The sequence below is a fragment of the Anser brachyrhynchus genome (assembly GCF_964034855.1).
Source record: "Anser brachyrhynchus genome assembly, chromosome: 4".
Lineage (NCBI taxonomy): Eukaryota > Metazoa > Chordata > Aves > Anseriformes > Anatidae > Anser > Anser brachyrhynchus.
In genome coordinates this window covers 76,454,063-76,471,161 of record NC_137698.1, presented here as the reverse complement: position 1 = coordinate 76,471,161, position 17,099 = coordinate 76,454,063, and positions in this window count along the sequence as shown.

Here is a 17,099-nt window from a genome sequence, read left to right as displayed (position 1 = left end):
TGAGATGGCTCAGAACCAGCTTATCAAAGACAAACCCTCTCCTTCCAGAAAACACCGCAGGCAGCATCAGCTCTATCACAATATTTTAGCAGCAGCTGGTCACTGGATCTGGCCAGCCACAGGGACATGAATTTGCTTCAGGGTCTGGTTTCCTCCCTGGGCTCCCCACCTCCTTCCCTGCCACAGAGCTAGCAGTGCCCTTTTGACTGCTCCGTCTGGATTAAAACTAACCAGCTGCTAATTCAGAACGTCTCATCCGGATGTGAAGGTCCCAAGACAACCCACTTCACATTCGGCACATAGCAAGTCTGGTTGTTCTGCTGTTGTGTGTATATATATATATATATGCATAAGGTCATAGTGACATGGTTTTACTCATTTTCCACATTATGGGTTCTTAAACTGCCTTCAAAATTCATAATCTTATTTAATTCCACTGAATATCCTTGTTCTGGTGGCATGTCTAGCGCTGCTTAAAAATAGACTGTAGAAGAGCCTTGAAAAAGTGTTTGATTCTTTTAAATGAAGTCATATGGATAGTGGAGGTTTTTTGTTTGATGGTTCTTCTGGAGGAAAAAGAGAAGAGGAAAGAATATGATTCTGGATGGTCCAAAGCAAAACTTCTTGTAAGTTAGGGATCAAGAAAAATGTTGTTTTTGTTTTTGTTTTTGTTTTAATCTAAAAATCAACGCTTATTCTGGAATTGAACGTTTTATTTTGGTCTACAGTTATCTGTCTGATCATACTATTATTATTATTATTATTATTATTGTTACTACTACTACTATTATTTCATTTTTAGCTATAGTTCCGCTTGAATGAATAGCTTTGTTCCCAGAAACTATTGGAAAAGCTTACATCCAAAACCATTTAAATGTGACAAGATAGATTCATCGAAACAAAACATTTTGCGCACAAATAATGAGGTGACTTGCTTGATCTTTCCAGCACTTACTGTCCCAAACTGTATTGACTTCAGCTTAAACTCTTGTCTTTTAACTCTCCAAGATGAGATTGTGCTTAGATTAAACAAAATAGCGTGCATCCAAAGACAGCAAAGCCTTCTCCATGCACGAGTGAGCACCAACCGTTTAGTTAAGCCAGTCAAGACCCTTGTAGATGTGCTGCTAAATCGTGCTGAAAATACTCCGTGTTTTGTTGTGTATTATTTTAATCAGACAGGAATCAATGCATTTAGCATCTGTAAAAAAAAAAAATGCTTAAAAAAAATCAGAGCCATTTTGAAACCAAGGTAAGTGTGCATGCAAGTGTCCAACCAAACCATGTAAGATTTAAGAGGCAAAAATCGAAGTTCCTTGAGAAAAGTATCAATTTAAGAGGGCAAGAGAAACTTTCACAGGCAATGAGAGATTCCCAGAAGACTAGTAGCAATGCAGTCAGAAAGAATGAGGAGCCTCGGGCAGAGAAAATTGGAGTAATTCAGGCATAAAATGAGTAGGTCTCAAGTCAGCTCTTTATTCCACTCTGTGTGCAGGGGAAATATGTACAGAAATGCACGCAAAAGTGATCTGGAGAGCAAAGACAATTCTGACAAACCCCTAGGGCTGCCCCAGCTGGGGTTTGGAAAATGTTGATAACGACGTTGAGCAAAGGCAGCGGAGATCAGCTCGAGATGTAACGACAAGCCCAAGGTGGTGAAAGCCCGCGTGTCTCTGCTCAAAGAGCACCAGACCTCCCAGATCCTCTGAAGTCAGCACTTTTGTGGATGGGAAACGTGTGCTGGAGAGCCGCGAGGACAGCTCAGCAAAATCCCCACGTTTCTCACCTCCGCTCGGGTCCTGCCGCTGCTGCCATCTCCTGACGGTCACACATTATTAGGAGAGCTTCTCCACGTCAGACTGGTGCTAATCTATCCCTGGACCCCACCCCTGTAAATGGTGGATGCTTACAGAGAGAGACTGAAGCCCGGCAAAGCTGCTGTGCTACCTCTAGTGCATCCTCCTCTGCCCCAGCAATCAAAGGTTCAGTAACTTCCTGAGCCAGAAGCGCTCTTGTTTAATAACTTCCCATGGATGCTTCTCTTCTAACCTATTTATGTTTTTCCTACTCTGACATCCTGAGTTCCACAATCTAATTATTTTTGCAGGTGAAGAACTATCTCCTTTCCCTCATTTTGAACCTGCTGTCTGTTGAGCTCATTAGGCCGGCTAACCTTTGCATTAGAAAGGAGAATGAGGGATCATTCTCCCCATTCACCTTCCCCAGGCCAGTTATGGATTGTAGACCTCTGCCATATTCCCTCCCCAGCAGCTGGGGTTCCCAGCTGTAGTAGTGCCCACAGGAGAGGGACAGGACACCCCAGCTCTCCCAAGGGATGCACAGTGTAAAGGTAGGGCCAGTACCACTATCAGGGAGATGCTACACACCATAAGTGTGTTATAAAAGCCCCCAACAAGGGGGGGTACAAATGTTTTACAATTTGTACAATTTTAGAGTACAAAAAAGCCCCCAGCTCCTTCTGTTTGCAGCTTTCTTTGCTCCTGAATGAAAACAAAAATTGCTTGTGAAGTTCCTCCAGACCTGCTGGAGCTGCTTCTCACCCCAAGTTCATCAAGGACTGAAGGTTGGATTTTTTGAATGGCTTTGGATCAGATCAAAGCACATAAATCCCCCAGGCACCAGGACTATCAGGGTTTCTGTGTCTCTCAGACATCTTTCAGCTTTGAAAAGTGGGGCTGTGCAGTAGTTCTGTGTATCCAGGGGTTAGCATAAAGAATGGTTGCAGTGGGGGGAAAAAAAAAATGTAGCCAGGAGCACTTCCCCAGCAGGTGACATAAGGAGAAGCCTGGGGAAGAACACTGAAACAAGGTGAGTGTGGATCATACGCCCTCACACTCTCCACTACTGTCAAAGCATCCATCTATTTTAGTTCAGAAAATTTCCTGCTTCGACATGGTTTCTGGGCAAGCTTCCCTGTAACCACCACGGCCTCTTTTTCCAAAGATACATGTGAGCTCTTGCCTCTGGACTAGGAGAACCCCATGTAGCAGCCCAGGCTGGGGCACCCAGCAGCTCGGGGCATGGCCAGGAGGTGAAGGGAAGGACAGATTGTGGCCAGCCACTGCCTTGAGTGGGATTAGAGGAAAGATGTGGGAAACGTCCTTCTTCAGAGGCATTCAAGCCTCATCTGGACCAGGACTTGAGCAGCCTGATCTACCTTTGAAGCTGTCTTTCCTTTGAGCGGGACCAGAGATATCAAACTTTCCCTTCCGACCTAGTTATTCTACAAATTGGATGATTTCTCTAGTCTCCCACTCAAGCTCATGTAAATATTTAGTACCACATTCTTTGGCAAGACAATTTACAGATCTCCTACCTGTCATGTGCAACAGCTCCTTCCGTTTTGAATGTTATATTCAAGTTGCATTTCCAATATAACCATCAGCTACTTGACACTTTTCACTTGTCTTCTTACATAAGAAATGGTTTTCCTTTTGTTTGCCATTTTTATCTGCAAACATTTCATATTCAGCACACAAGATCTGCAGTTCCCTGACTCTGTTCCTCCTCTCCATCTTGTGCACTATTCTGAGATAGAGCTTGAACAACACCCCAGGCAACGGGTGGCTATTTCCAGCCCTTCTCCACGCTGGCATGCAGCAAAGGAAACAGACTGTGTTATGTGGTCCCGCTTTCTTTCAATGACCACAGCATCTTTCACACAGAACATACAATTCTGAGAGAAACCAAGAACAAAGCTCAAATTGAAAGATGATGTTACACGAATGCCTTATTCTGGGAGGAGCAGAATATATCTTCCAGACAGTTGTCTTTAGCTCTCTTTGGTAGCATCACTACTTCTCCCTGGGTGAGCCTTGGGCTTGGCCCCTTGGTCACCCAGGTGGGCACCTGTTTGCACCATAGGAAAACTCTTGTTTGGGTTGCTTCCATGTGTTTCCTATCTGAGATATCTGCTTCTCCATGATAAGAGCATCACAGCTCTCCTAAAAAGGAGGAAAAGGCAGCATCTCCTGTGGAAACGTGGCCCAGGGAAGGTGGTGGTGCAGCACAGAGTGGTGTCCCAGTCCAGGTGGCTCTCCCTGCATGCCAAACTAGAAAAAGGTCTGACATCCAACCTGAAGGAGGACAGTGCTCATAAACTGGTTGGGCTCCATGTCCTTCGACTGCTGGAGATCAAGAAGCATTTGGATAACGCTCTCAGACACGTGGTCTGTTTTTTTGGTGGTTCTGTGCGGAGCCAGACGTTGGGCTCCTGTGGGTCCTTTCCAGCTGGGGTTATCCTATGATTCTGTATTCATGCCGTTACACCTAGCTCAGCCCCTGGGATTTACGTGCTAACTCTGCCATGTCTCCCCCACCCAATCCACGAGTTCAAGCACTGAACCCGAGCCTCTCCAAGGCAGCCACATCCCAGCTATTTCAGAAACACCCAGGCTCAGATCCAGGCAGCCTGCATGCGCTGTTCCTTTTCCTGCTCCCGCTGCCAAGCTCACGGACCTTGGACAGCAGCAGGACTCGTCTGCTGCTGCACCACTTGCCAAAGAGCTGCTCTAGCAGTGAAAAAAAAAAAAAAAAAGGAAAATCTTTATAGGCTGCAGTGTGTGTGTGTGATGTGTGTGTGTCATGTTGGTAGCTAGCTGGAAACCTGCAGTACTCCAGCCCATGCAAAAGACAAAGAAAATTAACTCTTTCCAGGTGATAAGAAAGGTTGCCTAAAAACTGCATTATTATCCACTTCTGCAGCCTCTCTGCAATTTCTAGCTTCATATCTCTGAACCTTTGAACACAGTCAATGGTCTGTTAACACAGCAATTAGGAGAAGAGGGAGGAAGAGGGTGGCCAAGAGCCAGACGCTTGGTGACATTACGTGACAACACAGCCATGTGCTTGTGAATGATTAGCACAGCTCACAGGGACTCTGCTCTAAGCCCGTGATTTTTCTATTCGAATGCAGACAATCTGAATGCCAAATGAACATTTTTAGATTCTGAAATGCCTCAGCCATTTGACTCACAGACCAAAGCTTTGGGCAGCAGTTTGCGTCATGTGCCTGCTACGAACCGACCCAGATGAACCGTGGCCACGTGCCTAGCAGAAGCTCTCCTGAAATGAGAAGCAATAAAAGGTTGTGGGCATGGTCCTGCAATGCCCTAGCAAGGCCACGTGTGGGTTACCTGTGGTTTCCACCAGTCTTTAACTTCATATCGCCATGTTCCTTCTCTTCCATTTCATGACTGAGTGCAGATCTCCAAGCTGAGGATTTTGGTAGTTCTCAGGTGTGATTGGATGGGACAGTTACCTCTTAATTACTTTGGAAAGGATATTCTGGGATTTTTAAAAAGGGCTTTGGAGTTTTTTCATCTTTTCTTAAAGGCTGAAGGAGAGACAGTCTTCATAACAAGCCGTGCTCTTTCCAAACACCACATTTCTACAGCATTGTCAGAAAATCTGAGCTACATATGGAAATCGATGCAGTTTGAAGAAAATGGTTCTGGTTGACTATCTAGGTCCTTGGAGGCATTACTCAGAGCTTAGTGCTGTCATTTCTCAGGATTCTTTTCTCTGTTATATCTTCAAAAGACATCAGAATGCCAACAGCCTTTAGCAAGAACAAATCCAACATGCAAACAGGCTGATATGTGTAATGGTGCCTGCAGACACCTTGTCCCCGGGGTGAATTCCAAATACCCAGCACCTTGGAGATCCCTGACGGCTCACCCTGAGCTCCTGCCCCACCTGGGCATGGCCTCCATGGACCTGCCAACACAACAGTCAGTGGGGAAATAGCTCAAACAGATCAGGTGTGGGGCTGTCCCAGCTCTCAGAGCCATAATCTCCTCTGGGTATTGTGGAAGACTGCTGGGAGAAGAAGGGTGCAGAGAATCTCTGAGTCTTCAAGGTTGCCAAACCTTGGCAACACAAACCCAGGGCTGTAGGGTCTGCACAACAGCAGTATAAATAACTAACTACACCATCCAAATTAAGAGTAATTAGCATGGGGCTCGGGACTGCAAGATCAAACCAGGGGATGAAATTGCCTTCCAAATAGCTGGGCAGCAGATGGTTTCAGGCAATGCCTTTCTCTGTAAGGAGCTGCTCATGGCACATTGGGAAAAAGAAGAGTGTTTCTGGCATAGTCACCAAAGAGGCATCTGTCTCCAGTAGCTACAGACTTCATTGTCCACCACCCATATATGTGCCTTGATGCCAAAATAACAATTTACTTACAAATCCCATTGGGAAGCAGATCTCCGAAAGTTCAGCTCACTGTTTTTCCTCACTTCCTTCTTTATGTTTTTCCACTAGCAATTAAATGAAAACTGATGAGAAATGTCTAATGATGATGAGTCCTTTGTTTAACAACAGAAACATTAAAAAACATTAAAGAGTGCTGGAAATAAGAAGCTCTCTCTGGGGCACCCAATAAAGTTTTGAAAACTGGCGCTAACTATAATAATAATCATGTTTTAGCCCAAAGACCCTTCAAGAATGAATTCAGACTTTTTCTGCCTCACCATTTTATAATGTAAGGTTGTTTTCTAATAGGCAATTGCCTATAATACCCCTTTTAGAACGAATCTAAGGTTGCATCTGTGGTTGGAAAAATGTTAGCAGGAGTAATAGAAACATTACAGAGAAAGCAAAAACATTGTTGTGAGAAAATGCTGCAAGAACCAAAGATCAGGGAAAGAAAATGAAATAAATAGCAATCCAGGATGTGTTGCTTTTGGAAATCAGCATGATGTAGCACCTTTCCGCCTCTGTATTTTTTTGTAGCATGTACATTTTATGAAGCTCACTAATACATTTTTTAGAAAAGCTTCAAGGAAAGACATATCATTGAAGATGAACTACAGGTAATACTACTGAGCCCAGAGAGGAATAAAGCAGTGCAACCATCAGATGTAGAGTAAATCAATACATCAACGCAATCCCATTATTAGGTTTGAATTCTATCACCCGGTCTCCTAAATCACCAAACAGAATTGCAAGAGGAGGCAGAAAAAGGGATGGAGAGGGGGACCGTGCCTTCCCCTACTCCAGAGAGACTTGGCAACAAGTGACCAAAAAGGGCTCAGCTCAAACCTAAAGGCTAGTGACTCTTGGGCATGGCCACTTCCATACACTGGTTACTATCCAAAACAGCCTGGGCTCTAAAGGATAATTTTGTACGACAATATTGAGGGCACCTCTAGCCTGGGGAAATATTCCTCTGGCAACCTCTCCACGTGAGAACTGGCACACACGTGTTGTCCATCCAAGTAGGTTACTCTCATACCATGACTTGCCCGGAGAGCAGCCACAGTTGCTCTTCAGCTCACAGCTCTTGTGGCTGAGTCTGCTCCCACATTGCAGAATTCAGGTACTCAGTTCAGGCGATCCAAACGGGCTTTGTTAGCATAGCAGTAATAATTCAGCAGAGTAAAATGGAGCTAAAGGGCATGAGCTGCAGTTCTTTGAAGAGGGTGTACTCTTTTTCTTCCTCTGGGTCACGGCACAGCCATGCCTTCCCACAGCCTATTCCCAGGAGAGCATTTTAGGATCTAATCTTTATAGGGGACTGTCTCTAGACTTTAAAGGCTAGATGTTTCCTTGAATTTCTTTCAGGAAATACTTCAAAAGGATATGAACAAGACTGGCTAGAAAACACATTTCTTTTACCTTTCACAGGCTGCACCAATGATGGATTCCCAAAGCCTTGCAGTGTCAAGGCACACTGGCCTCTCTGGTACCCAGAATCACCAAAACACTTCTCTTCATCTAGGTTTAATTTAGAACTCTCCGCAGCCCAGGGAAACATGGACACATGTCACTTGCCCATGTTTAAGGTAGTGACACAATGCTCCCATTGCCATTCATGCGAAGAAATAAACACTTTAAAGGAACTGATTTTTTTGACCAAATTTAGGCTGTCTGCTGCGGATGAGATGAATTCTGTCCTACACTGAGTGTTTGTTTCCAGGTGCTATAAAGAGCTCCCACAGGGATTTGTTCAGAGCAGCTGTCTCTACCGGAGGTATCTGAATTTGAATGGATAAATCCTGTCCTGCCTGCGTATCTCTCTGCCACAGCTAGTGCTGTAGCTGTGTCTTGGAAAGCTGGGTCAAAACACTTGGCATAAGTGGCTGGTGATGATTCAGAAATCCCACATATCCGAGGACAACTACAGTCTGTGTCAATGATGTCATTAAAATCGGACAGCAAAATGGGTTAGAAAACTTCCAGCTAGTAAATAACACAGAAAAATATAGAGAAATAACTAAGATGGGTCTTTAACTTAATGGGAAAATTGCGAGTACATCAGTGCTAGCTGGAAACTCTCAGTCAGACCTGGGATGAAACCAATGCACCAGATTATAGTGTCCATCCTGCAACAGCTGGGTCTCCTGTGGGTGCATCTCCACCTAAATGTGAGACGTACATGGGGGGTCCTGGCCCAGCACGAGGGCTTTCCCCTTCCTCTTTGCCCAGCTCAAGATTTTGGGCTGAAGTGGCCCCTTAGAGCAGTCTCGTGGTTCAATTTGAATGTGACTGATGTGCAAATGCTTAGCTGGCCATGTAAATGTACCCAGAGGGGCTGTGGGATGTCAGCCTTCCCTTCAATGATGCATTGACCCAAAAGATGTGGCTGCTGGATTTTTAAGTCTCATTGCTTGCAAATTCAGCTTACTCAGCCTTGCTAACCTGACAAATCAAGGTCAAAGCTGGCCCAGGAGGGTCCAACCAGATTCAAACAAGGTCATCCTAAATCGGGGACGAATCTTACCTTAAGTCAGTGATTAAAAATACACGCACACAACATTTTGCATGCCACAAAGAATATAACGCTGTGACACTTTAAAAATATCACAGCTTTTAGAAAGCTGACAAGACATTATTTGGGATTTAACAAAAAAAAATATAAATCCGACTGACAAAATGACACCAGCTGATGGAAAGTTCAATTCTCTCCCCCCACCAATGTCCTATAAAAATAAGTGATAGAAAAAAAGAGAAGATAGTGACAAGTCTCTCAACTGTCAAACCATCCATCAAAAAAATGAAAAACAATGTGGACGTCTTATGCTTAGTACTTTTGTTCTTACTGCCAAAGCGAAGACAGAAATGTTCTAGTTTAGGACCTGGACAATAAATCAAACAGCCAGCCTTGGAAGATATCATCTTTGTACAAAAAATATCGTTACCTTGATACCCATGGAGATGAGACCCACTTAAATTTCTCCCAAGTCTTTATTAAGGCTCTCTTTGCACATGTGCTATTTTTTCCTCACAATATCTCACGGCAGGTGGGAACAAGAAAAAAATAGTCTGCAGCCTAGTAATTAAATAGGCTTGTTTTTAATACTGCAAATTACAGCTAGATGCAACTGTCTCAGGTATATATAATGCTCCAATCACTGTCACACCTCGGTACTCTTCCGTCTGTAATGTGCTCAGTTTCTCATCCCCCTGCAAGGCTTGAAGTGCTATTAGCTTCATTATGGAGGCAGGGGTGGAGGACTGGAGGGACCTCCTGGGTCCTCTCAGACACCTTGCTGTACGAACTTTTTCAGGGTTTTATCCAGGCTGATCTGAAGAACAAGATCCCCCAAGCTTTCCCCCAATGTTTTGCCATTTCAAGAGCCTTTCAGACACTCACATCTGCAATGTCAAGGTCTCCACTCTCCTTCCCAGCCTTGATGTCTTCACAGCCGAGGTCTGGGCAGTTTCCAGCTCGGCAGTGAGACCTTTTTTGGAATGGCTCTTTGTTTCCAGCGCTTACCCATCACACTCCCTGCTCAGGATATTTATACGGAGCAATCTTAGGATGTCAGCTTTCGCTGTCTGGGTGGGATGAGCCAAGGGCTTTTTGTTTCTTTTTATAATCACAGAATCATGGAATGGTTTGGCTTGAAAGGGACCTCAGAGGCCCCTCAGCCCCCTGCCCCCAGCCCAGGCTGCCCCCAGCCCCATCCAGCCTGGCCTTGGGCACTGCCAGGGATGGGGCAGCCACAGCTCCTCGGGGCAGCCTGGGCCGGGCCTCACTGCCCTCATAGCAAAGAATTTCTGCCTTATATCTAACCTCAATCCGCCCTTTTTTAGTTTAAAACCATTCCCTTTATCCTATCACTACATGCCCTTACAAAGAGTCCCTCTCCAGCTTTCCTGCAGACCCCTGCAGGCCCTGGCAGGCCTCTGCCAGCTCTCCCCGGGGCCTTCTCTTCCCCAGGCCGAACACCCCCAGGTCTCAGCCTGGCTCCACATCAGAGCTGCTCCAGCCTCTGAGCACCCTCACAGCCTCCTCTGGACTTGTTCCAATACATCCATGTCCTTCTTGGGCTGGGGGACCCAGAGCTTAGCACAGGGTCCCATGAGAGCAGAGCAGAGGGGGAGAATCACTTCCTTCAACCCCCAGCTACACTTCTTTTGATGTAGCCCAGGGTATGGTTGATTTTGGGGCTGCAAATGCACCTTGCTGGCTCATGTCAAGCTTCTCAACCAACACCCCCAGGTCCTTCTCCTCAGGGCTGCTCTCAACCATTCTCCTTCCAGCCTGTATTTGTGCTTAGGGTTGCCCCAGCCCAGGTGCAGGACCTTGTGCTTGTTGAACCTCATGAGGTTAATGTAAACCCTTTGTTCCCCTCCCAGTTCCAGTTTGGACAATTTGCTGGACACAGGTGACAAGATGAGCATGGAAACCAGCATTCGTGGCCTTCTCAAGATCCTGAGCAAGGCACCAGGAGGGAAAAGAGTAGTGTGGTCTTGCACCTATGCTTCCATGTGAGCTTCCAGCCAACTCACACACAAACCCTCATTGTCCCTGACAGTTCGCTGTGGCTGGGCAAGCCAAGGGGACTGGGAAACCTCAGGCTACATCTATATGGACAAAACTTGCTCCTGGAAGACATCTTGAGCCACCTGGCCAAGTGGTGCAGAGCTCTGAAAAGCTGCTCTCCCTTCCAACAGACCTCCAGCTCAAGTTAAATACCTGCTGCTGGTTACTGATGGGAATGAGGTGTGCAAATGTGTTGGAAGGACAGATGGGTTCTCTACCAAGCTCCAGGTACAACTTCCAGCTTGGCCAAGTCATTAGACTCCCTGAGCTATTGACTCTCCAACTCTAAGCCTGTTTAGTCTCTGTTTCATCCACACTGGTGTAAGAACAAGGAATAGAAGATCATATTCAGCACCTGGGCTCACATTCATCTGCAGGTAAATCACCCCACGAGACATTTCTTCTGACCATAAATTTGTTACAATCAGGCATGTGAGATGGTCCCCGTCATTCACAACGCAGCTCGAGCAATGACTCGCTCTCTGTAGCTGTGTTTCACCTAGGGCCAAAGGACAGTCATCATTTGTCGAAAATATATCATGAACACAGTCAGCATTCTGGGATTACGGCCCAGAGCGGCTGTAAAAAAGGAAAGAAAATAAAAATTAAAAAAAAAATAAAAAATCCTTAAGAGCAAATAAACATGTTGCATGAAATGACAGGAAGAATAATCTAATTGCTGAGTTTTAAAAACAAAAGAAAAATCTGTTACATGCTTAAAAACAAAAGACATCCCTCAGATCTGATATTAGCCAGTTTAAGTGTCTCTTTGGTCAGTTTTCTTGTCTGTTTGACTGTTTGTTTGCTGTGTAGCCTGCTGGAGCTACCCCATCTCCAGCTCAAATTGCATTTGTGTCTCTACATGAGCATGGCACATGTCACTTGGGAAGAAGCACAGCAGAAAAATTTAAAATAAATAAATAAATAAATAAATAAATCTTTGAACAGTAACTGAGGAACTAAACCCAACTCCAAGTCAATGTGCTCACTCCGTAGGCCAAAAAAATGTTCCTTTTTGGGGATTAAAGCCGCTCTCCTAAATGAGGCTGGCTATGATTGATGCTTTAATTGACTGGCACAATTTCATGCCTTAATAACTCTGGGCTCCTCAGTTTAGCCATGAATAAATTTAACAGTTAAGTCCTTGCGTATAAATCCTCTTGCCTGGAAGTTCCTGTTCTCCGTTTAAAATGTAAACTTGGATTAAGGAGACTCACTGACATGTCAGGAGCTGGATGCAGTAACCTGCAACATCCCCTGGCCAATGTGCTCATCAGTTCCCCCAGCTGGGATGTCTCTGGCCCTCAGCTGGAGATGTCCTCCTGCATCCTGGTAGCTCAGCATCACACTGACACCTGGCCAGAAATTAGTGGGATAATCAACTTGTGCAGAGGCTCGTGACTGACAGAAGAGCAGGAAAACATTTCCTTTTCAAGCAGCATTATGTGTGACTTCGGTACATGCCCTCCAGCAAGGATAACATTTTTTTGGGGTGCCTCAAGAAATCCATTTTAATTTGGTAGGTGTAAGAGCTGGTCCTGTGAGACAGCAGGAGCTAGTGGCTTTGTGCAGACCCTCTTACATACACCCATTATCCAAGATATGATATGCTCATGATTGTAATTGTTGCAAAAGCTTGGGTACAATACCTACAGGGAGAACTTGGGAGTACTACAGGGGAGAACTTGGGAGAACTACAGGGAGAAGCTCTGGCTTCCTTGCTTCTTTCTTGTGTCTTTTGGGTAGGTATTAACATTGTAGATCTGGTCTGTGGTCACGGTGTCCTTCTTCCATGGGTAAGATGGGCCCACAGTAATGAAGCTCAAATACAGCTCTTGAGCAGACCCTGTGTTTGGGACTGTATTTTTAGTTTTTCAGTCAGCCTCTTTTCTTTTTTTCTTTTTTTCTTCTTTCTTTTTTTCTTCTTTCTTCTTTCTTCTTTCTTCTTTCTTCTTTCTTCTTTCTTCTTTCTTCTTTCTTCTTTCTTCTTTCTTCTTTCTTCTTTCTTTTCTTCTTTCTTCTTTCTTCTTTCTTCTTTCTTCTTTTTTCTTTTTTCTTTTCTTTTTTCCTTTTTCTTTTTTCTTTTTTCTTTTTTCTTTTTTCTTTTTTTTTCTTTTTTTTTTTTCCCCTATGTGTCTTAAGTCTTCTAATTTAGTAATCACAGCTGGTTCCTGGACCAAGCAATTCTTTTCCAGAAATGTCCTCCTCCTCCAGCACCCAAAGTAGGGATATTTAGATTCATTTGAGGTTGCAGAGAGAAGAAAGCTGCAGCTGACAATTCAAGCAAAGTTCAGCATTGACTCAATATGCTGTGAATCTGTCAGTCCTGAGAGGTTTTTGGTTTCCTATCCCCACATCACCCCATGCAATGGGATCACTCTGGCTTCTGAGAGTGTGTTGGAGTGCTGGTGGCTTAGAAGAGTCCATTTCCTCCAAAAATATCTATGATTAGGAAAGAAACCTTCATTTCCAAGACCTTCCTTCCAGATGCCCACCTGACTCCTTTGGGTTGTCCCTTCCCCTCCAGGGAAACACTGCTCAGAAATTGGGATGCCTGCAAATACCGTGAGTTCAGTGTGTCCAGAACATGGCAGATGCATCGAAGATGCTCATGGGTGTTTATCTGGGGATAGTCCCACCAGAGTGACTGATCCAGCTGGACTCCTGTTTGCTCCCAGATGATCTGGAGGAAAGTAGAGGAGGTGATTAGGTAAAATCCATTAATGGGCCAATTCTGCACTGCTAACCTGGGTCTTTGAAGTCCTCCCTGGGAGGAGACAGCCTCACATTCACCCAACAGCCATGGCATGACCAAAAACCCTACCAGACACAAAACTCCCCAATCAACATGCTTGCCTAATTAGTGGATCTTGCTGGATCACATTTTCTTGCTCCTCTTGTCAGAGCCTTGCAGCCAAAACCTGGCTGCAATGCTCAGCTTGATGGTGTTGATTTGCTAACATAAACCTTCAGCAAGCTTTCTCCCCAGTGTGTGTTGGAGCACCAGTGGATGTTGGTAAAACAGATGGTTGGTTCCTGTAAAATAATATACATATATCATGAGTGCTTGCCAATATATATATATATATATATATATATATACATATTATAGGAATGGGCTCCCTGAGGAAAACTCGAGGCCCATTGGCTAGGTTAGACTGGGTTCAAGGAAAGGGGCTGTGGTTTTCTCAGGCAGCATGTCTGCTGCCCATTAAATCACACCGACAAAAAGCAAGACCCCCATCTGTTGGCTATTTGTCTGTCTGGCAGGAATTTGGCCTTGCAGTGGTGTAGGAGGCAGACAGAAAGCACTCCGGTTTTGCTGTTTTGTTATCACCAGCTGGACCGCATTGCTTTGTTTCTTTTGGGAGCAGGTCCTGGGGGTGTGGGGAAGCTGCAGCTCAAACCTGATCTTTGACCATGCCTGTATTTAGTCCTTGTCCCTTTTGTTAATAAAACAAGAAGCTGGACATGGAATAAATAGGAAAAAATCTTGGTATTTATGTAGTGTCTTTTGCCTAGTATCTTGCAACAATTTTTATAACCTTCGATTTCACGTCAGCCTCTGGCAAATATAGAAATCACCAGGATAAAGACTGAGCCAGAGGAGACTGAGCTCCATATGGACCAATTTCATGGTCACAGTGAGGGGCCCCTGTGACAGAGAGGGAACTGGCGGGGCCGAATAAATGGTTCAGATAGGCTGGCTGCAGCCCAGAGAGCACTGGTCACCCAGCCGATACGGGCACAAGCCTGTAAATCTCCTTTAGTTTGTGTCTGTGGCTGGCAGCTATATTCAACATGAATTCCCCTGCATGTACAGAGGAGTTCTGCTCTTTTCTGATAAGGATAGGTTTGCTCTAAACAGGACCTAGGACCACTCATTGCTCCTTGGAAGCCCCATCCCAGGGTTGGGACATGCCAAGGGGGGCTTGGTGGCTCCACGACTCAGATCCAGCAGGATCCTGAGCAGCACGTCTGGGTGTCTGCACCAACCCTCACCTTTCTTCCAAAGGAAAAGGCTGTTTCAGCTTCAGCCTGCTACAAATACTGAAAATCCTGACCTTTGCCTTCACCTGTCCTGAGGCTCCCCTGTTAGTAAACAACAATCTGTTGGTGGCATTGGGAAAATTTCAGCCAAGCAGGTGAAAATGTCTACTTCAAGGATAAGCAAACAGGGGCTGAATAGCCCCTGGCTGCTCAAAGGAAAAATATTGGGAGGTGGCACAACGGCATTGCAACTTGGTGAGGTGCTTCGGCAGCATTTTGTGATAAAAGGGTTTTTTAAATCACTTGTTTTCAAGCGAAACTGGCAACAGAAACAGACTCTTTTTGTTGGGAATGGTGGGAGGAAGTTAAAAAATAACAGTGGTGGAAAGCTGCACCATCTCTTTTTCTACGCCTCATCTGCTGCTTTATTAGTGCTCCTAAATCTGTTTTGCTAAATATAAACATACCCAAATTTACATAAACTTCATTAAAAGCTTGTGTCTCAACTCTGCTGCTCGTGTAGCACACCCAGGAAATGGAGAACTTCAAAACCCTCTGCAGTGAAACAAGGAACTGCAAGAGATCTAACCAACATGTTAAGGGTGTTTTTGTCTATTTTCCCTTGCTTTGCTTCTGCATATATCTGCCTGTGCCTCCAAGGTTTGTGGGTGACTTGTCCTTGGCATTCACATCCACAGGGTCCTTTCTGCCCAATCCTGGAACCGTGTTTCTCATCTCCCAGTACTGGATTAAAGAAATAGAAGTGGAAACCTGATAAAATACTGAATGTAATGGACATTTCTCTTCCAACAGCTTTTATTTCCCTGCTGGTCCTGCCTTTCCTTTCATCCCCAGTGGGGCTGACCAGAGAAGCCCAGGGGACTGCTGGTAACACTGGTGCAGGAGGGCTCCTCTGAGAGATGCTGTGGGACTCAGGCGTATGCCAGGGAGGAAGAAGAGGACCATATCTCTGGTTGGTTAGGACTTAACTAAAACCTAAAGGAGGGTGTCTGGCTGGCTGTGCTCGCTGGAGCCACGGTGGCTGGTTTCTGTTTGGGACCTCCTAAAGGTTTACTGGGATTTGGGGCCACCCAGTGCCTCAGTTTCCCTTGGGAGTCTGTTTTTTGTGACATGTCAGATTTGTGCAGTTATATTGCACACCTTCTGCAGGTACTTACACCTGAGCATTTTCTCTCTGTACCACGGATAATCTAGTGGTGAAGAGTGGAGGCAATACGGGGATCTGGAGGTGGGAGCAAGGCAAGCCCAGCTGCACCAGGCCACCAGGCTCACCCAGCACCCCGCATGCCCTCCTTTGGGGCTCTCCTGGCCATCATCCAAAACCTGCCACCTCCATCCTGCAGCACAGCCAGTGCTTTGAAAGGAGGTGACCAGGAGGCTGGCAGTTCAGTTTGGCTTTTAATTTCTGCCCAGTATCCCTCTACCGGACAGCCCCAGGACGGCTGCTTTCCCACCCACCCCCCCTGCATCAGTGCCAGAGCAAAACTAGGGAGGGGACCTGGGGAAGTGTGGTGGGAAGAAAGCTGAGTGCACCTACATTTCCTGCAAGATTGTCTAGAAAACAGACAGATTAGACAATTTTTTCATTCTGTAGTGAGGCACAAGGAAAGAGGTGAGGATAGGTGGTTTGGTTGTGAACTATTCTATCATCAAAACACGTCCACCTTGCTCTTACCCTTCCCAGATATCTCAAATGCTTTTAGGAACAAAGCTGCCCCCTCCAACGTGCTCATCAGCAATAGCTGCTCACGGTGGACCTTCCACAGCTATTCCAGCTCGTGCCCACGCTTCTCCCACCTATTTCAAACACTCGTGACAGCTTGAAGAAGAAGGTGGGTTGCTGTTGCTGCAGCTCCACCGTATGTCCTCCGCCACGCTCCTTCCCCAGCTGCCTCTCCGTATCTGGGCCCTCATCCAAGGCAACCTCCTGGTAAGAAACTGCTGATCCGTGCAAGCCTGAGCCTCTTGTGTAAACCTCAGACCTGGTTTCTGGCCAGAAACCCCCTCCTGGACAATGGCAGAGAGACTCTCACACATGCAAATGTTCCTAGAATAATTCTGAGCCCTGTTCTTGGGACACTTCCAAGAGCTACATCTACAGCAAGGAGGGCCCTTAACTCTCGTTGTCTCCACCTTCAGCTCTCAGGCCATCAGGTGTTTTAATGAGATGGATTTATTTAACGAGATGGATTTAATAGATGGGTTCAATGAGGTGATCTTGTCCCTACAACGCAGATAATATTTCCTGCAACGTTGAGGCAGGAAACGACCAAGATGCAGCTCCTTGTAT